Source organism: Elaeis guineensis, chromosome 14 (assembly GCF_000442705.2).
Source record: "Elaeis guineensis isolate ETL-2024a chromosome 14, EG11, whole genome shotgun sequence".
NCBI classification, from domain to species: Eukaryota; Viridiplantae; Streptophyta; class Magnoliopsida; order Arecales; family Arecaceae; genus Elaeis; species Elaeis guineensis.
This window is the reverse complement of record NC_026006.2, coordinates 1,864,160-1,878,586: the sequence shown is the minus strand read 5'-3', so window position 1 is coordinate 1,878,586 and position 14,427 is coordinate 1,864,160.

Genomic DNA, 14,427 nt, shown 5'->3' with positions numbered 1-14,427 from the left:
GAGCTTAGAGAATAACGTATCTGGGCCCCCCTTTTTATAGGCGGAGGGAGCAACGGATTGATAGCGATTGTTTGTAACCGCCTCATCGTGGGCCGCACGGGACCAGGAGGAATTTATCATGAAGAGTAATGGGGTGGAGTCATGGCTGTCACCATGGCTCGCCACGTGGAATCTGTTGCGGAGAGTGGAGCGACGTCCGTTGTCGCGACTCAGCAGGGAGTGGTGGAGCCGCGCAGCATCCACCGCAGGGAGTGGAGCGGATTTGTGGCCATTACTGCGATCTGCCGCATGGAGCCTGTTGCAGGGAGTGGCGGAGCTGCGTAGAATCCATCGCAGAAAGTGGAGCAGAGTCGTGGCCGTTACTGTGGCCTGACAGGGAGTCCAGGCCTGTCGGCCGAAGCTCGATTGAAGCGCCTGGCGGAGAGAGGTGGCTATCCATCTGGAAGGAGCTCGGATGTTGCTGGCGGGCCGTCCACCGTTGGATGCCTTGAGCGTTAGTACTATAGGCGAGGGCCATCTGCAATTGAAGTCGGGGACGAAGTCTGGCTCCCGTAGGAGTCCGGACGAAGTTTACCTGCAGTAAAAGTCAGGGACGAAGTCTGGCTCCCGTGGGAGTCCGGATGAAGTTCACCTACAGTAGAAGTCGGGGATGAAGTCCGGCTCCCATGGGAGTCCGGATGAAGTCCACCTGCAGTCGGAGTCGGGGATGAAGTCCGGCTCCCGTGGGAGTCCGGACGAAGTTCACCTGCAGTAGAAGTCAGGGATGAAGTCTGACTCCCGTAGGAGTCCGGACGAAGTCCACCTGCAGTAGAATTCGGGGATGATGTCCGGCTCCCGTGGGAGTTCGGATGAAGTCCACCTGCAGTCGGAGATGAAGTCCGACTCCTATGGGAGTCCGGACGAAGTTCACCTGCAGTAGAAGTCAGGGATGAAGTCCGGCTCCCGTAGGAGTTCGGACGAAGTCCACCTGCAGTAGAAGTCGGGGATGAAGTCCGACTCCCGTGGGAGTCCGGACGAAGTCCACCTGCAATCGAAGTCGGGGATGAAGTCCGACTCCCGTGGGAGTCCGGACGAAGTTCACCTGCAGTAGAAGTCGGGGATGAAGTTCACCTGCAGTAGAAGTCAGGATGAAGTCCGACTCCCGTAGGAGTCCGGACGAAGTTCACCTGCAGTAGAAGTCGGGATGAAGTTCGGCTCCCGTAGGAGTCTGAATGAAGTTCACCTGCAGTAGAAGTCGGGGATGAAGTCCGGCTCCCGTGGGAGTCCAGACGAAGTCCACCTGCAGTCGGAGTCGAGGATGAAGTCCGACTCCCGTGGGAGTCCGGACGAAGTTCACCTGCAGTAGAAGTCAGGGATGAAGTCCGGCTCCCGTGGTAGTTCGGATGAAGTCCACCTGCAGTCGGAGTCAGGGACGAAGTTCGGCTCCCGTGGGAGTCCAGACGAAGTTCACCTACAGTAGAAGTCGGAGACGAAGTCCGGCTCCCGTAGGAGTCTGGATGAAGTTCACCTACAGTAGAAGTCAGAACAAAGTCCGGCTCCCGTAGGAGTCCAGATGAAGTTCACCTGCAATAGAAGTCGGGATGAAGTCCGGCTCCCGTAGGAGTCCGGACGAAGTTCACCTGCAGTAGAAGTCAGGGACGAAGTCCGGCTCTCGTGGGAGTCCGGACGAAGTCCACCTGCAGTCAGAGTCGGGGACGAAATCCAGCTCCCGTGGGAGTCCGGACGAAGTCCACCTGCAGTCAGAGTCGGGGACGAAATCTAGCTCCCGTGGGAGTCCGGACGAAGTTCACCTGCAGTAGAAGTCAGGGCGAAGTCTGCCTGCAGTAGGGGTCGGGGTCGGAGTTTGGCTCCCATAGGAGTCCGTCTGTCGTGAAGAATCTGGTCGACGCTGGTGGGGGTTTATCCATCGGCAGAACTCGGGAATGCTATGGTGGCTCGACCGCCAGAGAGGTTCGGAAAGATGTCGCCGAAGGTCGGAAGTTGGCAGAATCCCCGGAGGGTCACTCCTGGCGCGAACTTCGGCTGAGGGGGTATTTTGTACCCAACACCATTATTAGAGCAAAGGTATATTTAGAATATTATAAGTTTATATTAAATATAACTCTAGTGTAAATTTTTATATATATCTGGATTATTTATGTTAACAGATGGAAGCAGAGGGATCAGAAACAGATCGACTAAGCGTGTTTATTAGAACACATACTTCAAAGCAGGGTGTCATTGATGCGGATGCGCAAGAGTGAATTGTAGGTGCATAATTTAAATTCTCTTTACATATAGTATATTTTACATATTAATATTAATATTATAATTTTTTATTACAGGAGGAGATGAAACGATGACTTGAGGAGGTACTTCAGGACGAGCGCACACCAGAACTAAAAGATCGTATCTTTGTGGAGGTGATGGGAGAAGATGGATATGGACAGATGCATACTTAGAGTTCAAGCATAACAAAGCGATGTTTGCATCAGCAATCTTATTAGGCACCATCAGAGGAGACCATTAGGAGGATTCAGGATGAACTTCGATTTGAGTTTTATGACAAGATTTCCTACTTGAAGGCGCAGCTCCTTCAGATGCGTGCTCAGATGGTGAATGGATATTTTGCGCACAGCCCAATAGGTACTCCTCGTTCGATGCCATCCGATAGTGGGCAAGTATGATTTATTTATTTAGTTAGATTTATATTGTATATTAATTGATTGTTATTTATAATTAATTTTATGTCTTTCAATTTTTTATAATATATAGATTCCAGATACATCTAGTGCTCACTAAACACATGCATCAAAAAAATGAGAGATTCACTCAGATACTTGATGAGGTTTGTGATGATATTCTTGTTGTCTGGATTTTCTTTCGAACTATCATTTTTAATAGTTTTATCATTAAATATTTTACAAGGAGCAAAATGTGAAAAAATATTTCAAAAAAGTTGTCCAAATATCCTTCTAAAGAAAACATAGGCAGTATCAATTGCTTAAGGTGCATTGCATCTAGATTTATGCAAAATAGAATCACATTTACCCTTATTCTAACAATATTTGTTTCCTCTTAGTTTCACAAGTCATTATATGTTATACTCTATTCACATTGCCTGGTTGTTTCCTGTCACCTGGCTTCTTCTAAAATCCATTCTCTCCAGCTATCCTTGTTCATCTCTCGGTCCCATTTGCTGTGCCATCTCTTCTGAAACCTTGGGCAGTAGTTGGGAAGTCTTATTCAATCACCTATGTTGGTGCAGAATTTAATCGAAGCCAGAGTTGTTGGAGTCGAGATGACCGCGGCCGCCGTCGGGACCTGCAAGAGAAGTCTAAACCGGAGTTGGGGGTGCTCTGACAAGACCCTCCGACGCTCAAGTCAGTACTCTGCTTCAACAGAAATGGAGTACTCCAGTGAAAATTTTAGCAGAGTTTTGAGATAGAGTTTTGAGCTTAGAGAAGAACATATCTGAGGGTCCTTATTTATAGACGGAGAGCATAACTGATTGACAGCGACGTCTGTAACCGTCTGGTAGTGGGCCGTTCAGAGTCGCGCGGAGTTTGTTACGGAGGGTAGTGGCGTCAGGGGCCGTTCAGGGCCATGTGGAGTCGCACGGAGTTTGTTACGGAGGGTAGTGGTGTCGGGGGCCGTTTAGGGCCACGTGGAGTTTGTTACGGAGAGTGGTGTCCATTGTCGTGACTTGCCAGAGAGTGGAGCAGGGTAGCGGCCCTCGTTGTGGCTTGCCAGAGAGTGGTGGAGCCGCGTGGAATCCATTGCAAAGAGTGGAGCAGGGTAGCGGCCCTCGTCGTGGCTTGCCAAAGAGTGGTGGAGCCACGTGAAATCCATTACAGGGAGTGGAGTAGGGTAGCGGTCCTCATTGTGGCTTGTCAGAAAGTGGTGGAGCCGTGTGGAATTCGTTGCAGAGAGTGGAGTAGGGTAGCGGCCCTCATCGTGACTTACCAGAGAGTTCGGATCTGTCAGCTGAAGCTCGGTTTGGATGTCTGATAGAGCGGAATGGCTCTCTGTCTCGTCGATCTAGGAGAAGTTCGGACATTTTCGAGGTCATTGACGAGTCTACTATTGTCAGAGGCCTTGGGCGCTAAGGCTACAGGTGAGAACCATCTGCTGTAGAGACTCGGATGAAGACTTTCTGTTGGCGAAGTCCGGTAGGAGTCCAATTGCTAGGAAAGTCTGTCTGGGATTTGTCTGATACAGAAGCTCATCTAAAGATTATCCACCGGAGGAGTCCGGTTTCATGAGGAATCTGGCGGAAGGTCGGCCGGTGGTGGACTTCAGATGGCGTTGGGGAGGCTCGTCTGCTGGAGGAGTCTGAAGGATCCGGAGGTGATCGGCCGTTGTAGAAATCCAACTGCTGGAGCCCGTCCGTTGCAAAAGCTCATCCGAAATCCATCCGCTGTGGAAGTTCGGACGGAGTCCGATTCTTGCAGAAGCTCGTCCAGAATCCATCCACTGTGGAAGTTCGGACGGAGTCCGGTTCTTGCAGGAGGTCGAAAGGAGGCCGCTTATTGTAAGAGCTCGATCGAAGATCGGTTGTCATGGGAGCTCAGAGTAACGACCTGGCCGGTGGATCCTGCCCCATGGTAGAAGCTCATCTGGGATCCGGCTACGAAGAAGCTCAGCTGAAGTCTACCTGTAATAGAAGTTTGGAAGAAATTTGTTTACAGTAGAGGCTCGAATGGAATTTGCTTACAGTAGATATCTGGGGTAGACAGCCCGCTATAGGAATTCGGAGTAGACCACTCATAGTAGAAGTTCGACTCTCGTGGGAGCTCGATTGAGATCCGGAAGGCGGTCGACCACTGTAGAAACTTAGATGGAGTCTGGTTACTGTAGAAATCTTGTTGTCGGAGAAGCTCGGATGCTGACGAAGTCCGAAAAAAGTTCGGAGTAGGGTCGTCCGTGGCCAAAAGAAGTCCGGAAGGGATTCGGAGAATAGTTGATTACTGTAGAAGGTCAGCTGGCAGTGAGGCCCAGAGAGCTTTTGGGGCGGCCCGGTAGATGAATGCAGAAGTTCATTATCGGAAAAGTTCGGATGGTCGAGGGGGTTCGGAGAGACGCCACATACAAGGTCGGAAGTCGGAAGAACCCTGGAAGGGTCGGCCTTTTACAAACTTCGGCTGGGGGGTATTTTATACCTAACAACCTATTTCATATCTATTCGCTGTGTGATGTGGCCAGTTCGCAAATGAAATGCTCCTTGTAGAAAAGGTCCAATCTTGGAATCAGAAGATTGTCTTTCTGACAACTTTCTTGTATGAGTTTCAAATCTGAATATTCTTCCATTATGCTTCTTCCATATACCTCAAAATCCCATAGATATTAAAGAATCAATAGCTGGAATGGTGCCCTTGTTTTCTACTCTTTTCCTCCAAACATGTTAGAGTTCGTTTAAATATCTTGTCATGGACTGAGTTTGTATTCCTTAGAATAGCTGGCTCTATGAATAGATTTCTAAGAATTTTATTTTGTTTATAAATAAAATAAAATTTTTACCATCTAATCATCTGGTGACACCCAGTTTTGGGAAAGCCTGGTCATTAGTGAGAGCCATATTGACTAAAATCTTCGAATCATCAGGCTTGCTTGGACTTTCTGCAATGTTTGGTGAGTGATGAACCATACCATTAAATCGCTTGCCACCTGCTTTCGGAGTCTGAGGGACTGTACTATTTGCTTGTTTGCCATTTGCTTTTGAGGCTTTAACAGCTGTACCATCGAATCGTTTTCCATTCGCCTTTGAAGGATGAACAGAATAATTTAGCTGCCTCCCATCCCCTTTTAAAGGCCGATCATTTGCACTATTTGGTTGTTTTTTACCAGTTAAAGGCCGGGTGACTGTATTTGCCTTCCGTCAGCTTTTGGAGAACCAACTATACCATTCTGTTGCTCCTCATGTGCTTCCAAATGCTGATCAGCTACATCAAGCAACTGCTTTGCATTGAGTTCAGAAAGCTTATCGGCTGTAAGATTTGGTTGCTTTCCTGCCACTTTTCTAGCCTGATAGTCTGTATTAGTTGGTTGTTTGTCATCTTTTCCATCTACTTTCAAATGCTGCTTCACTATACCATTTGGTTGTTCACCATCCACAATGAAAGGCCAACTGACTGTACAAGGCCTATGTATTTCATCATTCTTTGGAAACTCATTGTCAACTGATTTTTCATCCACTTACTTGAACCGGGTGACAATATCATCTTGCTGGATGTCATGTGCTGGTGGTGGCTGATTAACAGAACTGTTCACTATGTTTGTCGGAACAAATGCAGGTACAAAGAGAGAGGAGTTATATGTTTTTCTGCGCAATTTGGATTTTTGGACCTGTGTAACCCTCTCCCGCTCTTCATAGTGCATTAAGTCATCAAGTATTGATCTATTCAGGGTACTATTTTAGGTAAATTGCGACAACTTTTATTTTATTTATAAAATTCTTAGAAATCTATTCATAGAGCCAGCTATTCTAAGGAATACAAACTTAGTCCATGACAAGATGTTTAAATTGTGACAACTTTTATTTTATTTAAATTCTCGTCCATTAAGAATTTTTAAGGTAGAGAGATCACCTAAGTAGTGTTTGAGATTTCTAAATCACCATTTGAATCATGCTGCGTCAATTTGCTTATAATGAAATGTTACCAAAACTTCTTCTCCATAGTGAAATTAGAGAGTCATTCAATTTTCTGATGATACAAAAAGATTTCATTGTAATCTTTATCCTAGAAAATTTATTTTTGTTGGTGACCTCATTTTATATTTTTTTATAATAATTTATTAAACTACTATATTTTTTTATTTATTTTTAGATTTAGATACAAGTCTATGAAGATGAAGCAAGCAAACTTCATGTTCTGTTTTGCTTTTTATTGTATTTTAAATAATAGATATGTACTTGAATACTTATGTTATATTTAAACAAAGCTGGATAAATTTTTAATATTGGATAATGCATTTCAAGTTATTTTTGGTTGAATGGATTTATTTTCAATATTTGAGTATTATTCTTTATTTCCTCTCTAATTGATAAGTAGGTGTATCAATAATGGTTACAAGTTCACAGGCACATTTATATAAAAAAATAAAAAAATAAATATAATTAATCAAAATATAATTTATATTTTTTGCGATGGTATTTATCATCATAAATAATATATTAAAAATAATAAATAAATTTTTTTGCTATCACTATTTATGATGATAAAGTGCTGTAGAGAAAAAAATTTATTTGCTACCACTATTTGTGACGACAAAGCACTGTAAGAAAAAAAAATTTTTTTGCTACCACTATTTATGACGGTGGAGTGCTGTAATAAAAAAAAAATTACTACCACTATTTGTGATGGCTATAGTTGTCGTAAAAATAAAATACTTATTTACGATAGTAAAATACTATGATAAAAAGTTATTTACAATGGCATCTTTTGTCACAAATAAATATCACAAATACATCTTATACGATGCAGTTTTGCGACGCAAGCAATTACCGTCGTAAAAAGTTATCGTAAAATTTTTTTATGGTGGTATTCCTCCATCGTAGAGTTTTACTGCAGTCGAAACGACGACAATTAAAATACCATTGCAAGGCTGTCGCAAATACTCTTTTGCGATGGTAAGTCATTATTTGTGATGGCAAAATACCGTTGCAAAAAATCTATTTTCTTGTACTCTACTGCATGGGTGCAAGACAAACCACACAAGTATGCAAAGGCTACCAATCAAGTCATAACACTTTTACAGCAATAATATATGTTGCCTAGAGGTAGCAACCCAAGAGGAGGGGATGGGAGGTGAATTGAGTTGTTTTAAAATTTTGACCAAATTAAGTTCTAAGCAAATATGTGCTTCAAATTAACTTAACTTAGTGTGGTTGTGATGTGTATACAATATATAGTAGCGGAATTAAAATATATAAGTTACTATGCAAGAAACAAAATAAAGCTAAGCAAGAATTAAATTAAGATTAAGCAAGAAATGAAAGTAAGTAAAGCAAGTACAAGAAGGCACAATACAAATATATAAAGATTTATAGTGGTCCGGTGCAACCCGCACCTATATCTACTCTCCAAGCTTTCCTTGAAAATTTCACTATAATCCCTCTGATATAGTGCGTTTGTTTTTTTGGACTCACAAATAAATCTAATTGATTTTTTGGGGTCACCAACTATAACTTTACACTGATAATTTTTTGGGTTCACAATCAATCCAGTTGGTTTTCTAAGCTCACCAATCAAAATCTTTATAATATCTAATTACAAGCTTGGATCAATCTAATCCCCAAGTTTCTTCCCCTAAAGATACTTGTAAAGAAATTAAAATATAAAGATAAATAAATTCAGCACAAAATAAAATCTAAAATAAAATACTTTTAAAGTGCGAAGAAGAGGCTAAAATATTAATCTTTGGAAGCTTGATCGCTCTTCTTTGAAGCTTGAGAAGATGCTTGAGATGGTAGTGAAGATTGCTATTGAATGCCCTCTAAGATCTATACTTGAATCCTCTCTTTTCTCTCTTCTTTTGATGTGCAATGAAGCTCACTCAAGAAAATATTTTTTCCTCTTTTAATCTACTTTTTCTTGGCTCTTCAATTAGTTTGGAAGCCTTTAAATCTTTTTAAAAGTCAAACTAGCCGTTTCTGATCGTTGGAGACTGAAAACTAGCTGTTAGAGGGCTTTTCTACAAATCTATAGCTTCTCGAAAACTAGCCGTTATTGTTATCAAAAACTATTGAGTCGACTCATGGTTGTCTTGAGTCGACTCATGGATTTCTTGAGTTGGCTCAAGTAGTAGATCCAGAAACTGCTTCTTTATCTTTTCTGCATGAGTCGACTCATGCTGTTCTTGAGTTAGCTCAAGGCTATACCAGTATAGGTCTGCATGCCTGAGTTAGCTCATGGGATGCTTGAGTCAGCTCAAGGCCTATGCCATGTACTGAATGCATGCCAGCTGGCTCAAACTCCTCCTGAGTCCACTCAAATCCTTCCCCACTTAATTTTTCATGATGCACCTTTATCCAATCATCATCTTTTACTTTCAAAATACTTCAAATGCTTCTCCAATTTTAAGATTTATTTTTTTAAATTTCTTCATGCTTCTTTAAATATTCAAGCTCATTGTGCTCCCTATAAAATAAAATAATTCTTCCAAACAGATACATTCATTAGTATCATACTCAAAGATTTTGTACTCATCAAAATCAATTCTAGGGTCAACAATCTCTTCCTTTTTGATGATGACAAAACTTTGAATATATACAAAATAAAACATAGTGTGGTTCTAAGATTTATGCTAATTTATGTATAATTCACATGTTTAGTATGGTTCTAAGATTTATGCCAATTTATGCATAATTCACATGAAGTAAACAAATAGATACATTATGAATAAATCATAAACATGTTCAAGTTAGCTCACGTATATACTCAACTTATCTCTCCTTTTTGACAGCATCAAAAAGCTTATGGGAAAGAATTTAAAATGAATCATCAAAACCAATAAGAATGTATCAAAATTAAAAAAGTATCAAATTTAGATTAATGCAAATGAATCATCTCCCCTTTAAAAATAACTTGCCTAGTAATTCAAGATATGCTTAAAATAACTCTCTTCCTTTTAAAATTTTAATATGAATTCAAATATCAATATCTCTCCCTCTTTTTGATTGAATATGACTCTTTAATCTAATTTTTAAATAAGTACTTTTAAGCTTTAGAAGGAATAGAGCTTTTTAAAGATTTGAGCGGAGAAATCAAGCAAAATATTTAATTCAATATTTATTTTTTTAAATAAATTTTAGTCAATTAAATTCAAAAAAGATATGTATCAAGAATGTATCGAGCAAATCAATGATAGTGTCAAAGCAAATGAGAGTTTTATTTTCAAATACACTTCTTGAGTAAAAATTGCCTTGATACAAATAAGTTTACAAAGATTTCTCAAGGCACATCAAAAATTTTTATCATATTCAGATCTTCAAATATATTTCAAGATTTGGTGTATGTATCAAATTCATTTCTTAAAGTAAGAGTATGTTTCAAATTCAGTTTCAACTCCAATTACTTATCAAAAAAAAAATTATGCAATCAAAGCATCTAAATCAAATTGAATGATCAAAAGTACATGAGACCTTAAATTAAGAAAAGTATAATGCAATTGTTTGTGAATTTAAGATCAAAATTTATTTTTTCCAACATAAGTTATTTAGAATTTTTAATCAAATCAAGATAAAAAGCATTTCTCCCCCTATTTTGGAGATACCAAGATTTCTTCTTTTTTTTTAATATTTTAATAACATTATTTCCCTCTATTTTTCATAATTATAGCTAGATTATTTTATTTTTCAATTGTTCTCTCTCTTTTTCTTTTAAATCAAGCACATTTAACATGAATTTAACCACTAAATTTAGATTTTCTAAATTTCAAAGGCATTTTCAATTTCAAAAACCTTTTCAATTAAATGATTATTTTTTCTTTAATATTTTCTTTCCCTTACTTTTGCAAATAAAGCTATTTTAAAATTATCACAATACAAAAAAGTAAGTATCAATTGCTGAGAAATAGGCAGTTCAAAGTATGTATATTTTAAAATTTTTATAGTGAAAGTAGTAGAATAAACTATTTAATCTCCTACACATACTTTAGATTAGATCTAAACTACCTTCTTAAGGATCTATGATATGAAAATATTACACAAAAAAATTTGATCTGAAAGAAAATACTGCATTGATCGTATCGATGCCCTGAATCAGATCTAACTCTTTGATCTAATATGATGAGTTCAGAACCCATAACATGATCATGGGTCGATGATCACTACTACTGATATATATGGTAGGAGGTCCTTTCTGATGTCGGGCAGTCACACAGTATGTTCGGCCTCTACAGGTGATCCACTCGAAGTCCTGAATAGATCATCCTTTCCAGGAGTGCTAGCTCACGATGAAGGATCTGGATGGCTGATGGAGACTCCTTTCTTCAGATCAAATGGATGCCTCTAGATTAGAAGAAGAAGCTTTTCAAGAAAGAGATGGTGTGGAAGAAGAAAAATAAAATCTTTTTTATTTTTATCTCTCACAAAATTGAAACTAGGAAACCTTAGAACCCCCACCTTGGATCTCACACCCCAAAGGGGATGTTCTTCCTCTTTTTCTCACATATGGATGTCCACCCCTCTTTCTTAGATCTCTCACGCCCTCTCTGAGGATTTTTCATGCCAAATCTGAAGTGGTTTGGCACACAAAAACCAGCCCTTCTTAAAGGTGGCATCTCATGTAGAGTTTGGATAATCTAGTTCAGCTTCAAACAGCCTTTGATCTTATCATGAATTCAAATTAAATTTAAATTTTATTTTAAATCAGATTTAATCCATACATAAGAGACTCAAAAAGAAGGGTGACACAACTTAGATTGGCATAAAAAACATCACACAAAAATTTGTTTGCACATGAGAAAAAAGGCTGGTCGGCGGCTAGGTAGAGTCCCATAAAACTTGGACTCTTGATTTAAGCTTGATTTCAAATCAATTTGAAGTCAAACTTGAAAATCCTAATCCAAAAAAGATTAGAAGAAGGCATTACATACCTTCTGGGTGTAAAAAATTCTATATGAAAACCAATTTCACATGTGGAGAAAAGTAGGGTGCAGTGAAAGGTGGCACATGGGGTGTTCTTGCTCTATTTAAATTTGAGTTTATATTCATTTCTAATTAGGTTCTTGATCCAACCAAATTAGGTTAGACCTGACTAAATTATTTAATCCAATTAGGTAGAAAATAATCTTGATTAAATCTTAATCAGATTAGAAATTAATCGAGATCAAATCAGGAATCGAACATCCTTAGCGATTAGATCATCTCAGAATCTAAGCAAGTCAAACCAAATTGAATCCAATTCAATTAGATTTAATCAAAATTTTAATGCTTAATCAAATTGAGTTAATTAGTAAACTAATCGCTAATCAATCTTTCTATAATTCACCAATAGTTAATAAATTAATTTATTATAACTTTTGCACAAGATTAATCTCAATCGAATTGATGATCAAATCTTAAAATAATTCTCAATCATTGATCAGCCACATGATTAGTCAAAAACTTCTTTTGAGTGTGACCCCATAAGTTTAAACCTAAGTTTGTAGTATAGGAATAATTTTTTAAACTAATCAATGTTACCATCTAACAATGGGACCCGATGTTCGGATAGGTCGAAAGATTGCAAAGCATTATTCATGAACCTATTGGTATATGGTTACCATATAATTTTTTCCTTTCACCCTAATACTCAAAATAATCTGGAGTTTAACTGTCAACCCCAGATTACTCAACCACATTGTGTCTCAACCTTTTGAATCCATCATATAAAATATTCTGACCAAGATTTTATTAAATTGAAACACACTGATGCATTAACTTTTACTTCTTTGGAGAGATCAATTTCATCTTGACTCACACACCAACTTCACAAGTACTTAACTATATTCAAAAATCTTTTATCACTGAATTAGAAATTTGGATAGTCCAACATCAAAGTACAGTGAGTTGCTTGCAAGTCACCGTAGTGATCTCAAGTCAGAAAGATACTTATACCCATATCCTTCGTGAGCTACTTTTAATAACAGAATATCCAGCAGTTAGTCATGTTCGATGAGATATACTCCTACATCTTTCTTATATGTCATATAAGTATCTCCACATCATTTGGTTACGAGAACAACCAAAGTATATGACACACAACAACTTACACTAGATAAATGCTATCATCCTAGTAATAGCGTATCATTTGATCGTGAACTTATTTTAAGGACTAAACAATATATCTTTCTATATTGATTAGGATAGTCCTAAGAACTTCATCACAACAATTGAAGTTTATTAAGAAGATATACACTACATTGTGATAAAAAAGTTAGATAATAATTTTATTAATTTATCAATTTATATATATTTATATTTTTTAGTACAACCAACAACAGGCTGACGATGCACTTTGGGACAAAATTTCCAACAATTCTCACTTGGCCAAAAGCTAATCAGTATAGTATCGTATACCCATCTTCTGTTTATGATCTTTGAACTCCTTGATATTGAGGGCTTTAGTAAATAGATCAACCAAGTTCTCCTTTTCATCGATCTTCTGAAGCTTGACGTCACCTCAATCCACGATCTTTCAGACCAGGTGGTAGCAGCACAGAATGTATTTGGTGCATTGATGTGACTTCGATTGTTTCGCTTGAGCAATGGTGTCAGTCGCAATACAGTAAAATAAGGCCATCGAGAGAGGGTGCCACTCCGAGCTCACCGATAAACTTTCATAACCACACAGCTTCTTTCGCAGCATTGGATGCTACGATGAATTCTACCTCGCAAGTAGAGTCAGTCATAGTGTGTTGCTTGAAATTTTTTTTAGTAGATTGCTCCACCATTCAGGATATAGATGTAATCCGACATGCTCTTACTATCATCATGATCTGACTGAAAATTAGAGTCTATAAATCTCACAAGTTTTAAGTCAGATTCTCTATAAATAAGCCACTGGTCCTTAGTATTTCTCAAATACTTAAGGATAGCTTTTACAACCTTCCAGTGGTTCTCTCCTAAATCAGACTAGTATCTACTCACTACTTCTAGTGAGTATGCTACGTTTGATCTTGTACATATCATAGCATACATTATAGAACCCACCATCGAAGCATATAGAATCTTGCTCATATGCTTCCTCTCTTGAGGAGTTATCGGATAATCCCTCTTTGAGAGAGTAATTTCAAGGCCTATCGAAAGATAGTCGTCCTTCTTGAAATTTTTCACACTGAACCATTTTAGTACGGTGTCGATGTACATGAACTGAGACAATCTAAGCACCTTCTTAGATCTATCTTTATAGATCTTCATCCCAAAGATGTAGGATATTTCTCTCAAGTCCTTCATGGAGAAATGAGACGATAGCCAAACCTTTATTCCTTGTAATGCAGGAATATCATTTTTGATTAAGAAAATATCATCCACATACAAAATAAAAAATACAATCATAGAATTGTTAACCCGTTTATATATGTAGGATTCTTCTCCATTTCTAATGAAGCCATACATTCTGATCACTTTATCAAAATGCATGTTCCAACTCCTACTTGCTTGCTTCAATCCATAAATGAATCTCTAAAACTTGCATACCTTAGACTCATCTATGGATGTGAAATCTTTAGGTTGTATCATATACATCTCTTCTTCCAGCTCACCATTGATGAAAGCTGTTTTCACATCCATTTGTCAGATTTTATAGTTTAGATGTACAGCTATCGCAAGTATGATTTGAATAAATTTTAGCATTATCATAGGAGAAAATATCTCATCATTGTCAATACCATAATGTTGATGATAGCCCTTGACAATCAGATGGACTTTATAGGACTCCACCTTCTCATCTACGCCTCTCTTTC